This window comes from Rhinatrema bivittatum, chromosome 2 (assembly GCF_901001135.1).
Source record: "Rhinatrema bivittatum chromosome 2, aRhiBiv1.1, whole genome shotgun sequence".
NCBI lineage: Eukaryota > Metazoa > Chordata > Amphibia > Gymnophiona > Rhinatrematidae > Rhinatrema > Rhinatrema bivittatum.
In genome coordinates this window covers 134,525,964-134,539,888 of record NC_042616.1, presented here as the reverse complement: position 1 = coordinate 134,539,888, position 13,925 = coordinate 134,525,964, and the positions used below count along the sequence as shown (strand labels likewise).

Here is a 13,925-nt window from a genome sequence, read left to right as displayed (position 1 = left end):
GGTCAATAGAGACTACCATCCCACTTGACTACAGACCCAAAATGCCATTCCTTCTTACAACACAAATGGAGAGAATTTATGCGGTTTAATGCCCAGCACGAACCCCATACGTTTATGGGAAATGGCAAAAGCTGTTCTTCGGGGAGATATAATCAGTTATGCCAGCCACATAAAATCATATAATCCAGGCTGAGCAACTTGGTGTTGAAACTATAAAAATATAAAACAGTTTGTAATGCGAAATGGATGGGGATATTTTTTAATATTTTTTATTTACATATTTATTCATTTTTGTTTCATTCTTATCATTTATTTATTTTGTATTTAATTTTTATTTCTTTTATCCCCATCCATTTCGCATTACAAACTGTTTTATAGTTTCAACACCAAGTTGCTCAGCCTGAATTGTATGATTTTTGTGACTGCTCATTCATCATTCACAATTGAAGACATTTAACAACAATAGGTACTAGCTATTTTCTGTACTTTTTGTATTTCCTGCTTTCCAACCATTTTCCTCCTTCACTGTACTGGTGTGTACAGTATGTGCATGTGTTCCACTCATTTATATATAAGGTTGAGTCTTAGTCATTTGTACCAAGGTTTATACACATACAAGTACATCCATACTTTATTCTTACACGCATACATTTTTTAAATTACAACACTGTCCAAACATTCATGCATGTCATTCATTTATAGGGATGTGAATCATTTTTCTAACGAATTGAAATATCGTACAATATATCTAAATTCGTTAAAAATTGGTTAAAAGGAGGAAACGATCAATTTTACCCCCGATTTTTCGTAAAAAATCATTTTTCGGGTTAGTGCGCATTACCTCCCGTTAGTGCGCACTAACTCATGTTAGTGCGCACTAACCTGAAAAACGATTTTTCACTTTAAAAAAAAAAAAAAAAAAAAAAATCGGGGAAACGCGGGAAAACAATTTTTTCCCACGGCCAGACTATCCTGATAGCGGGAACGATTGGGCACCCGATTCACATTCCTATTCATTTATATATGTAGTTTGTCAACATGTGTGCATATATTATTTTTTAATACATATATACATAATTGATATTATTGTAATTACACCCATTTATGTAACATGTGTATGTGTATTTTATTTTAAATTTTAATATCTTAAGAGTTATATTTCTTGCCCCTAACAGCCCCTGAAGCAGCTCCTGTGGGAGCGAAACTCAACCAGAGTCGGGCTCATTCCAATAAAAGCTGCTTTATACCGATCACTTTGTGCTCCTTCCTCTAGTGACAGGTTTATAATCTTTGTTAATGTTGGGGCAGCTATGTGAGCTATTTTTTTCAAATCCATTATAGGTAAGGTGTCGATTTTATGGGGCACAGGATTTAACTTTTTTAACATTATCTCTACTTCAAAATTTGACACCTCTGCAAATGAAGATGATAAAGATGGTAATAGTCCCAAAATTGATTTATCTGTTTTCAATGCTCCCTTCTATTCTTAACACCAAAGATCATCGCATAATCCAAAAAGCACTCAGGTTATTTGTGTGGAGGGGTATGAAAGCCCAGTTATCATATACCACTATGTCTGCCTCTAAAGTGCAGGGGGGGGGGGGTGTTACCAAATCTGATGTTGTATTCATGGGCTGCCAACCTCCACTTCCTGGGGGATTGGACTCATGGATCTTTGGAATATACTGATCTGCAATTAATCAAGGTGATATGTTCGTCATGGGACCCGAGCTTTGTTCTCTATTCCAGACCACATGCCTTACAGGGCCTTCCCTTGCGATATAGTCTGGTGAGAACTCTTAGACCGATATGGGGAATCACCCAGAAATTATTAAATTTACTTACACAAGTTTCACTGCAATATCCATTACAGGGATCAATGCAGGAATCACTGTCGCTTTTGCCAAGCACCCATAAATTCAATGTATTCCCTAGCTGGCCCCTTAAAGATTTGATTGATCTGCACATGGGAAGTGTGGAGGGTGAGATTGATAATTCACTGTATAATGGCTTGATTCAATGTTTCCTTAGCAAAAAAGGGCCTCTATCGTGTCTATATGCTTTTTATAAATCAGCACAGGTGGTTGGTATCTTCCTAGTCTTACTCTCTAAATTCTAAATAGAATCCCTATCTTCTCCAGCTTCGTTTAACTCAGTTCAGTTAAGTTCCACCTAAACGATTGTTTTGATTTAATTACTCCTACTTGTTTTATGTTCAATTACCTATATTTTAACCATTGTTAAATGTATAACGCTCCTAAATGATTGTTTTGACTTAATTACTCCTACTTGTTTTATGTTCAATTACCTATATTTAACCATTGTTATATGGATAACGCTCCGGCATAAGTTCCTGTTCTCTGTACACCGACGTGATGTCTCTGATGAGCGGCGGTATATAAAAAACTACAAATAAATAAATAAAATAAAATAAATAAATGGTCTCAGGACTGTGGTGAAGCACTGGAAGTGCCCATGCTGAAGCAGTGTTTCTCCTTGATATTGAAGATTACCAACAATGTTCATCTCTGTTTAGCACTTACTCTGTTAATTTGGTTTAACTAGCTCCATGTAGAAATGTTATAATAGTTCTAGTAAGCAATTATACAAATTCAGATGCAATGTCTCTCGTTGTTCTAAGGTTAATGTATGTATTATGTTGTTCCAATGTAAACCGGAGTGAAGGCAGAATGCTATACTTCGGTATACAAAAAATCCTAAATAAAATAAAAAAAAAATAAAATCTCCGTGAGCTGCAACAAAGAATATTTCATAGAACGATGTACTCACTGGCAAGGGCAAGAAACATGGGGAATATTGCTTCAGATGCATGTATCAAGTGTGGTCAATCACTAGCTTCCCTGATTTATTGTCTATGGAACTGTCCGGCCATTCAGACTTTTTGGGAGTCTATCAGAAAACAACTTTCTACTCTTCTCAAAACTGAAGTCAGTTGGTTGTGCTCCTTCTGTCTATTGAATAATATGTGGGAGAATCCAGCCTTAACATTGACAATGACCTGGCTCATATCCAAAGCCTGTCTGATTGCCAAAAAGTGCATAATGCTCCGCTGGATAGAGTCTACTCCTCCCATAGGAGAGGTTTGGTCTAATCTCATGACTGAACTTTACCAATTGGAATATGGGTCTATGTACAAATGCTTCTCTCCTCACAAGAAACACCTTTTCAGGGAGATTTGGTTGGTATACTATGACTCTTTAGCACCTGCCATTAGGGCTCTTTCCTCTCTAGAGGAGAAGTAATGTTTTCCGGGACAGGTGTTGTTAGCTTATGATAGGCTTTACCATACATATGGGTCCTGTGCTACGACTCAGGGTTAAACTGGTTTGCATACTTGGAAATTGTACTGTCTTTCACATCGTATGTATTAACATTGAACATAGAAACGACGGCAGAAAAAGACCAAACGGCCCATCCAGTCTACCCAGCAAGCTTTCGCACTTATTTTTTTCATACTTAGCTGTTACTCTTGGCCCTTATAAGTAACTTTTTGGTTCTATTTCCCTTCCACCCCCGCCATCAATATAGATAGCAGTGCTGGTGCTGCCTCTAAGTGAAGTATCTTGCTAATTGTTTAGTGGTAGTAACCGCAGTAATAAGCAAGCTACTCCCACACTTGTTTACCCAGCCTGTGCAATTCAGTCCTTATTGGTTGTTGTCTGAATATAAATCCTCTTTTCTTCATTCCCCCCTGCCATTGAGCCGTGAGCTGTGCTGGATATGTATTCCAAGTGAAGTATCAGGCTTAATTGATTCTGGGTAGTAACTGCCATAACAAGCAAGCTACTCCTCTGCTTTTTTGTGGATGCAAATCCTTTTTTCCACATTTCCTCTTGCCGTTGAAGCATAGAGCAATGTTGGTGTCACATTAACCATGTGTATGTTTATTGAATAAGGATATTAATCTCCAGGTAGTAGTCATCATTTCCGCAAGCCACCCCCATGCCTCTTCTCTTCATTCAAATCCTCTAGACTTTAGAGAAGAGGATGGGGTTAGAGGTTCTCTGTATAGGGGGGTGGAGTGGGAGGAAGGTTGGGATAGGGTATGGAACAATGAGAAAATTCTTGTGGTCACCACTGTTACAGTTATCTAAATGTACATTGTGATTTTCATATGTGCCTCAATACAGAGAATTTGAAAAAGAAAAAAAGAAATTCAATTAAGGTGTTACATATGTCATTTTATGCAGTTCTGCCAATTAATAAGATCTATTTCCTACCTTCTGGAAGGTGTAAGAAGGTTCAAGGATGCGGCTTTCTGGCCCGCAATAAACAGCTGAGGCTTTTTTCCCCCCTCATTACTGCTGCAGCTTGGCAAAGCTGATTGCGCCTGGGGCTGGTCACCACTGCTTCCATTCTCTCACTGCTAATTTGTCCAGAACAGCAGATTGGGCAGGGGGTTCTTCTCCTCACCTCCCTCACCCCCCGCCCCCTGCTGTGCCCTGTTAAAAATTAAATGTCAGGCTGGCCAAGCCCTAGATCATTCCCTTGCTGAGGCCTTTTCCTGGCTGTCCTCCTCGATATGAAGGAGACAGAGACTGCAGCAGCCATGGGCCTGAGGAAAGAGGATCCTGCTGTGTGGCCCTTGCAGGCTAATGCAGAAACTATTGCAATCTTAGAGGTAAGATGGGGAAAGAGGAAAAGTGCTGTCAATGGACTGGGGAGGGGAAGAGTATGCTGGGGTCAGGAAAGGGGAAACTACACTGGGGTTCAGCTGTGGATGGGGGGAAACCATGCTTGGGTCAGAGATGAGAGTAGAATGCTAGGATCATGTAGAAAATGAGGGAGAGACCTGGGATCAGACAGGGGAGAGGGTGCTGTGGTCAAAAAACTGGGGATACCTCTGTGGTGAAGGAAGGGAGGGGAGAGAGAATGATGGTATCAGGAAGAGTAGGGGAGAGGAAGAGTATTGAAGAAGAAGAAAAGAGAGTGAAGGGGAAGGGAAAGAGGAGAGGGCAGAGAATGCTGGGGTCAGGAAGTGGAAGGTGCTAAGGGAAAGAGAAAAGAGGGGGAAACTTTGGTTCAGGGAAGAGAGGGAAAGGGAAATATGCTGGGGTCAGGAAGCAGAGAGGGAGAGTGCTGGGGTCAGGAGGGGAGAAGAGGGAAGTCCTGGGGTCAGGAAGGGAAAGGAGTAGGGGAGAGGGAAGTCTCGGGGTCAAGGAAGGGAAAGGAGTGGGGGAGATAGCTGAGCTCAGGCTGGGGAGAGGAGAGGAAAGACAGTTTTCTGCATGACAAAGTTAATTTCCTTGTTTCCATCCTGTACCCACCTATGTAATATTTTATGCTGTAAACCAATGTGATTGTTCCAGAACTCCAGTATATAAAACCAAATAAATAAAGAAAATGAAAGTTAATCTTGGGCCCTGCCTGAGGACTGGCAACTCTGCGCAGATATTAACAGATGTAAATGTGTATGGGTAATTTTGGTGGGATAATTTTCAAAGGGAACATATATACATACTTTCCCTTAAATTGGTATAACTTAAGAGTGTATTTAATTGAAAATTTATATATGAGTGTTACAAATTGACCTCTTAAATATTTTGAAGTAGTTCTATATCTTGGGAGCTTAACTGTAAAATCTAAGGGGTAGATTTTCAAACCCCAGCACGCGTAAATCCCGATTTTTATAACGCATATTATAAAATCGTGCGTCCATGTGTGCACGCTGGGTAGCGCATGCACATGGACACGTGTGGGTTTTGAAAATCTACACCTATTTGTCTTATATGGCTAAAAAAGACATGTTTGCATATTTTATGTTTTTTCTGTTTGAGTTCTTTTGAGATGTTCTTGTATTATATGGGCATGATTTCTTTTAACAGACACATACATTTTCAATCATATATGCAGATAAGTAGATGCATGCTTTCCTTGGAAAATTACCCACTAAAACTTCCCGCAGACATGTACACTTACTAATTTGTGTGCAGACTTTTTTCCAGGAAATTTACAACATAGGGCCAGATTTTAATAGGTACGCGTGGGCGTAGATTTGTGCGCGCAACCTAGCACGCACACATCTACGCTCAATTTTATAACATGCACGCGCAGCCGCACACATGTTATAAAATCCGGGGTTGGCGCTCGCAAGAGGGTGCACACTAGTGCACCTTGCTCACGCCGAGCCCTAGGGGAGCCCTGATGGCTTTTTCCCTGTTCCCTCCGAGGCTGCTCTGAAATCGGAGCGGCCTTGGAGGAATTTTCCTTTGGTCCCCCCCACCTTCCCCTATCTAACCCGCCCCCCAGCCCTACCTAAATCCCCCTCCACTTTTATTTTAAGTTGCGCCTGCCTCTGGGCAGGCGTAGGTTGTGCACGCCGGCCGACAGCAAGCCCGCGATCCCTGGAGGCTCCGGCCACGCCCACACCCCGCCCCTTTTTTTGAGCTACGGGACATACGAGCGTCCCGTGGCTTTATGCGTGCCGCCGGGCCTTTTGAAAATAGGCCCGGCACACGTAACCCCCCCACCCCTACTTGTGTAAATGTGCCCCATACTGTGCTTTTGAAAATGCAAAAGCATGCAGAGAAGTGCAAAACCCTCCCTAGGCTCTATGTGCATATGTTTACCCACACATTGGGTGGGCAGTTTTATAACAGGTTTAGATGGTGTATGTTTGGTGTGTGGAATTTTAACATTTATTGATATGAAGGGTTTGAAGGGTTAAGGTTTTCCAGCGATTTACTCAAGGTGCATGTATTGTACAGAAGATTAGTTAAATCACATTTTGTATAAAATTATATTTGTGTATTAAACTATTTGTAAATGATTCTTTGATAATGTTAATCTTACTCTCTCTTTAGTAGTAATGAATATGTATATATGAGAACATTTCAGTGTTTTCCTTCATATATATTTGCCTAGCAATTTTATAAGAGGCCATTTCTGCAGTTAAACCACTGTTTTATCCATAGATACATACATATTCAATACACAAATTGATTCACGACAAAAAAGCAGAATAGCTGAACACAGCACTTCGAGTACACGTACCACATAGAAATTTAAGATCAGCAAACAAAGCTCTCTTAACCATTCCATCTGTAAAAACAGCAAGACTAACCCAGGTTAGGGAACGTGCACTATCTCTGGCTGGTCCCATATTATGGAACACTATGCTCCTCGATCTAAGACTCCAGAGAAATTATAAACTTTTCAAAACAAGCCTCAAAACCTGGCTTTTCAAACAAGTCTTTACAAAGAGAACGGCGCATGCAAATAAGGAAGAGCAGGCATAGAGCACCCAGCACAATCTCCAGATACCTACCTGGAAATTATTTTTATCCCACAGATAATCATAGTCAATCCGAAATGATGAAAATCAACCACTTGTACTCTCCCCTATCGGCACCCTCCTTGTAAAGTACGATCTTTTTCTTTGCTATATGTGCCCTATTGTAAACCGTTATGATGGTAAATAACTTAATGACGGTATAGAAAAACTTTAAAATAAATAAATAAAAATAGAAATGCCTTTGAAAATTTACCTCCATGGGCCTGATATTCAAGGCCATTTATACACATAAAACATTTTATAAAATAGCCCGGGGTTCAGTGTGCGTAAGTGTGGATGAGACTGGATTTTTACTCAAATTGTGTAGGTGTGTTCGAGGGTCAGAGCTGGGACTTATGGGCCCTATTTTTTGATTTTTAAAAGCATGCCCGTAATTTTTACATATTTGGACTTCATGCCTGCATTCTCTTCCTCACAGAGCAAGAAGTCCTATTTTGAATGATTTATGTTTCTATTGTGTTATATGATAAGAAACATAGAATTGTACTTATCTGTATGTTAGCCATGCTGCTGGGAGCGGGAAGATGAGGTTCTATTCAAACATTAATATTCTTGTTGAAATGCTATTTGTTGTTTGTCACTGACATGGTGTGTTCAGCACTATGTATTACTGTGTCAAATTTGCTGTATTCTTTTTAATAAAAATATGCCCATAAGTTAAGTTGCATCCTAAGAACAGCAGGTGTAACTTTATGTAAGTTATTCTGTTCACCCACAAATTTTCAAAGTGAACTTAGGTATATAAGTTTGATTTGAAAATCTGGGATAAAGTCAGCGCATACAAGATCCACACAGTCTTTACCCAGCCACGCAGTCATAAAATTACTCTCTATGAGCCTCACTTTCAAACCTGTCCTCAGTACAGCATCTACATGCAGAAGTGGATGCATGGAAATGAATACTAGTATTTTATAAATTGTGCACAGCAGATGTACAGTTTGTAAAATACCACATTTGGAGAAGAACAATGTACACTCATATGTTTTAGTAGATAAAAATATTTCCAATGCAAGAAAATGAATACTTTATTTTGTAAACATACACGTATATAATTTAGGTGCAATAAAAAATATATATTCAGAATGACGTCAATACAAAAATTGCCTTTAAATTAACTATATGAGCTATATCAGAATCCCAACATTCATAAATTTCTTATGTATTTCATAGACGACCTACTTAACGCCCTGCAGTGTTTTTGGGCATTATTGCTCCATTGTTAGACTGCTAAAGAACCATTTTTAATCATTGGTCGTATACTGTCCAACATGCAAAAATATTTTTTCTTTTTTTATATTATATTAAAATTTGGTGTTATATCGTAGCACATAGAAATTCTTTAAAGCATTTATTATTCACCAATATTAGACACTTCCCTTAAATGGTGGGCTTGGTTCAGCTCTATTCAGTTTAAGTGCGAGAAGATAGCAGAGCTCGGTCCAACGTGATCACGTTTCTCATCCCAGCTGCCTCAGGGACTTCTCTGATATCAAGTTTATATTCCGGTGCTCCGGGTTCCAAAGGATTGTTTCTAGATTTCATTTCGTATTGATTTCATCCACGGGCGTTATCATTACATCCCCGTGGTATTGGAGATAATACCCAGATTTATACATGGAAACAGGTATTTTAGAAAGTAGGGATGAGCAAAATTTTGAGCTGTGGTCCCCCTTTCATATAATTTTTTGGGGCCACCCAAAATGGGTGAATATCTTTCATGCGTACATACATACAGAAGTAAATTTATGCAGCAGTGGACTTGGGTGCGTGCCAGGGTGCATCTCTTGGCCATGCCCAAAACACCAATGCTCTACCCAGACCACACCCAAATTACCCCCCTTTTTGAAATTAAGTGAGATGTGCAAAACTCATGGAAAAATTAGTGAACACTCAACTGTCAGACTACTTAGAAGATAATAATCTCCTGTTCCCCTCCCAACATGGGTTCTGCAAAGCCTTTAGCACAGAATCACTCCTCATTTCCCTGACAGACTACCTCATCATGGGCCTCGACAAAGGACAATCATTTCTACTGATTCTACTGGACCTCTCGGCAGTGTTTGACACTGTCAATCACTCCATCCTCATAAATCAGTTGGCGGCAATAGGAATTACTGGCGCCGCACTTAATTGGTTCAAAATGTTTCTCAACAACAGAGGCTACAAGGTTAAAATCCAAAACAAAGAATCATCACGTTACGATTCAACCGTAGGAGTCCCACAGGGTTCCTCTCTGTCCCCTACGTTCTTTAACATTTATCTCTTACCGCTATGCCAGCTCCTCTCCAGCCTCAATCTAAAACATTTTCTATATGCGGACGATATTCAGATAATAATCCCTGTTAAAGACACATACTTGAAAACACTAGATCACTGGGAAAACTGCCACCAACAAATCAAACTCCTCCTCACTAGTCTAAACTTAGTATTAAATTCCTCCAAAACCGAACTCCTGCTCATCTCTCCCGCGAACAGTAACATCACTTCCACTCACCCTGGCATCCCACAATCCACGCAACTGGGAGACCCTGGAGTTTTAATTGACAATCGGATGAATTTGAAAGCTTCTATCAACAAAACTACCAAAGACTGTTTTCACAAACTCCAAGTCTTGAAAAGGATAAGACCTCTCTTTCACTTGCAGGACTTTAGAACAATCTTTCAGGCATTAGTTTTCTCAAAGTTAGACTATTGCAATTCTATCCTACTAGGTCTCCCTTCCTCCTATACCAAACCGCTTCAGATGGTACAAAATGCGGCAGCACGAATATTAACTAACACCAGAAGAAGAGATCACATCTCCCCTATCCTAAAAAGCCTTCATTGGCTGCCAGTGCACTTCAGAATTCTCTACAAATCCATCTCCGTTATCTACAAAATCATTCATCAACATACTTCTATCGACCTGCAAATTCCTCTCCTCTTACACAATTCCTCAAGACCTACCAGAGACGCATATAGAGGTTCACTCCAGGTTCCTCCAACCAAAGCCACTAGACATATTACCTTGAGAGATCGGGCCCTCTCTACCGCCGGTCCCCCTTTATGGAATTCCATCCCCCCAGACCTAAGACAGGAACCCTGCCTTCCAACCTTCAGGAAGAGACTTAAGACTTGGCTCTTCAAACAAGCTTTCCCGGACTCCAGCTAATGTCCTTCAACTTCAAGTTCTATAACACAACCAGCTCTTTTAACTGTTCGTTGTAAATATTTAAAATGCTATTAACCTTTTCTTTTTCTTTCCTCTCCCAGTTTAAGCATCCCTGTTTTTTGTAACTACTTTCTTCCGCACTACAGTTCCAGTTTGTTTTTTCTTTCTATGCACCACTGTTTTAATGTAAACCAGCATGATGTGAGATTATCATGAATGCCGGTATATAAAAACCTTAAATAAATAAATAAATAAATGTGTGCGCAGCAGGAGATAAGCACGCATCTAGGCTGCTTTTTAAAACTTGGTGGGAGCATGTGAGCCCGACTCGTGCACTCATCTCCCAATTCTGGTGCACGCTGGTCTTTTAAAATTCACCTTTTAGTTTTTTTCACTACCTGGCACCATCTTAGGGTACAAGATTTTTAGTTAGATTTCCTGAAGGCAGGAGTTCTCTGTCTTCTGTCTGTTAAGTTTTGTAACTTAATGAAGAGAGAACCCAATGTGTTTTTTTCCTGTAAAGCCAGTTGGCCAGACTGACTTATCTGAAACTACTCTTTTGATCCCATTTTTGAGATTTTCCCTGTGAGATCCTTGGTACCCTTTTACAGTGGATCAGGGCATCCTTGTGCAAAGTTAGATCAAGGGGTAGGAGGACTCTGGCTGTGATCTATCCCTCCTTCAGGGGATAGTCCTTTCGATGACCCGATGCAGAGGAGTTTAGTCTTTCGGTTGATTTTTCTATCAGTTACTATCTCCTCAATTTTTGAGGCAAGGAAGTTTTTTCCACCCTTCCTGTCTCTTGTTTTGTTTTTCCTATTTTGGAGTCAAAGACAATTGTTTTTCCTCCTGGAACTGGGTGCCCTTGGTACCAGAGAATCAGTTTCCATCTACTGTGGGAAGAGGCATCTGTCACCTAGGAAGAGCCTGAGGAAGTCCACTGGTACTTTCATAAGGAAATTTAAGATAAGTGAGAAGACTTCAGGAAAAGTATAAGAATTAGGACTTACATTCTGATTAATATCTGGAACTTTATTCTAACTATTCTACAGTGGGGAGAAGAAAACAAAATAACTTTGGGAGTTGGAAGGAGAATTATGCTTTCTTCAATCTGAGTAACTAGAAAGAGGAAATTGATTTCTAAGGAATTGCCTTTCATTAAATTCAAAGACTTTGCTAGAAAAGTGAAGTCACAAATGTATTAATCTTTCTACTATTCTTTTATTTATTTAACTGCAGTCATTCAACCAACTATGAGTAGAGAAGTTAGAAACCACATTGCTTCTTAGTGTGATTTGTGCTGCTAGAGACTGGATAATATCAATACTGTTTCAAATGACTGAAAAAGGTCTGTGAACTGTGGCAATGCAAAAGGGTCCTGAAGCTAAGCTTCCCCCACAGGGAACTCTGAGCCTCAGAAGTGAAAAGCTATCCATGGAGAACTGGTTGCAGATAGGGTCAGAACTCTATATGCCCCTGAGTTCAGTTTATGGGAGGCATCCCGCCCTGAGGCTACATGTATGTGTGAGTTTGGAGACACAGACACACCATCTCTAGACACAAAAACACAGATACACCACACCCAGTGAGAAGACAGACTTACAGACATACCACAGACAGACACATTACACTCAGACACAGAGAAAGGCATAGATACACTATATCATCACAAAAGATAAGACCAAAAACCTCTTGATATGTTCACATTCCATAAACGTTAATCGTTAAATTCACTCTCAATCAATGACCTCATATAGGCAATTATTGGTCGGAGCCTGCATTTAGAGTGTACCGACTGGTAAGTAATATATATTGCACTACCACTCGATGTATAATCATCGGTCATTTAATTGTTTTTTGAGTTTTTTATATATCAAATCACCATCAGTGTGTCAATCCACCTTAATAAAAATATTTAAATGTTTTCAACACGTATATCATTTCTTGTGTCATTGTTTTATCATGTCTCTACTTAGCTTATATTGTAGATGTGTGTGAAGAAACCATTCGACTCTGTGCCATGAGGAATAATAAATGCCCGACACGGTCCGTGTTTCGGTTTTTCACCTTCTTCATAGGGCTATCTGAAAAAATATATCCGTCAGTGAAGATGTAACTGAAATCGTAAAAATTTTTTACCTTTGTCACAAGGATACTAACAATGTAATGTTCAGAATTGATCTCCGTGCTCTGATGTCAGTGTTTCTTCATCCGAATGAAACATGTAACGGGACGCCATGTTTAAAAAGCTAGTACAACCAATAGCCGATCGCCACGTCAAAAAAATCAAGGCGTGGGAATCAGCTGTGGATTTAAACTGCGAAATGCTATCAGACACTTGAATTAGATTAATGAGTACCAGTCAATCTCTGCGTTTAATCCTGCTGGAGCTATACATTTTAATTGATGTATCCATCGTTGTTCATGCAGATTTAATAAGAATTGTGGATCACCTCCCCTACTCGTCATCATTATCTTATCTATAACCCTCCACTTAAGATCCACAAATGCATGATTGAATTCCACACAGTGTGCTACTATTGGGGCCTGAAGTTTCTTAGTAGTCAGGCAACTCCGATGCTCAGTTAATCTGATACGTATAGACCTCTTCGTTCTGCCCACGTAATATTTATTGCATGGGCAGATGATCAAGTAAACAACATGAGTGGATGTGCAGTTTGTGTTAGTTTTTGCCCTGTAAGTGTTACAATCATTGTCAGTCCATGTAGGTCCGCTTATAGTTTGTGCACATAAAGAACAATTATTGCAAGGTGTATGTTCACCACTTTGCAAATCAATATGTTCATTATCAGCGCGTAAAAAAGAGTGTGTTAACAAGTCTAAGATTTTTACCCCGACTATATGTAATCATTGGTAATTCCTTAAAGACAACATGGAATTGCAAAATGTGCCAATACTTTCGAATAATAGAAGCAATGGAGTTGGCCTTTATGGAAAATCTAAGTGTACATACTAATTTCGGATCTGGAACATTGTCATCTCTTTCCAAAAGTAACCAAGTTCTTTGAGCATTATAACCTCTCTTAAATGCTTGTTTTATAGTCCTAGAAGGGTAACCCCTGTGAAGCAATCTCGTGGCTAATGCTTGTGCTTGGATGTTGTATTCATCTCTATCATGGCAGATGCGACGTAACCTCAAAAATTGTCCGACAGGTAAATTGTTCTTTAGGTGATATGGATGGAAGCTAGAAAAATCTAATAAGACGTTTTTATCTGTGGGTTTTTTATATAACGTCGTGATAAATTGATTATTCAAAATTGAAATGGAAAGATCCAAAAAATTTATATTAGTTCTATTGTAATGCATAGTAAAATGTAAGTTCGAGTCCAAAGAGTTTAACCACGTTAGAAAAATTGAAAGACCTGACTCTTCCCCATGCCACAAGAAAAAAATGTCGATGTATCGACACCAATGAGTGATATTTTTGAACATAGATG

General features: G+C 39.5%; 1 protein-coding gene across 1 annotated transcript in view; it reads right to left on the bottom strand.

The window, feature by feature from the left end:
• The window catches only part of LOC115084157 (patched domain-containing protein 3-like), a 133,834-nt gene that overhangs the window by 17,549 nt on the left and 102,360 nt on the right, over nt 1-13,925 (bottom strand). The window lies entirely within an intron of this gene.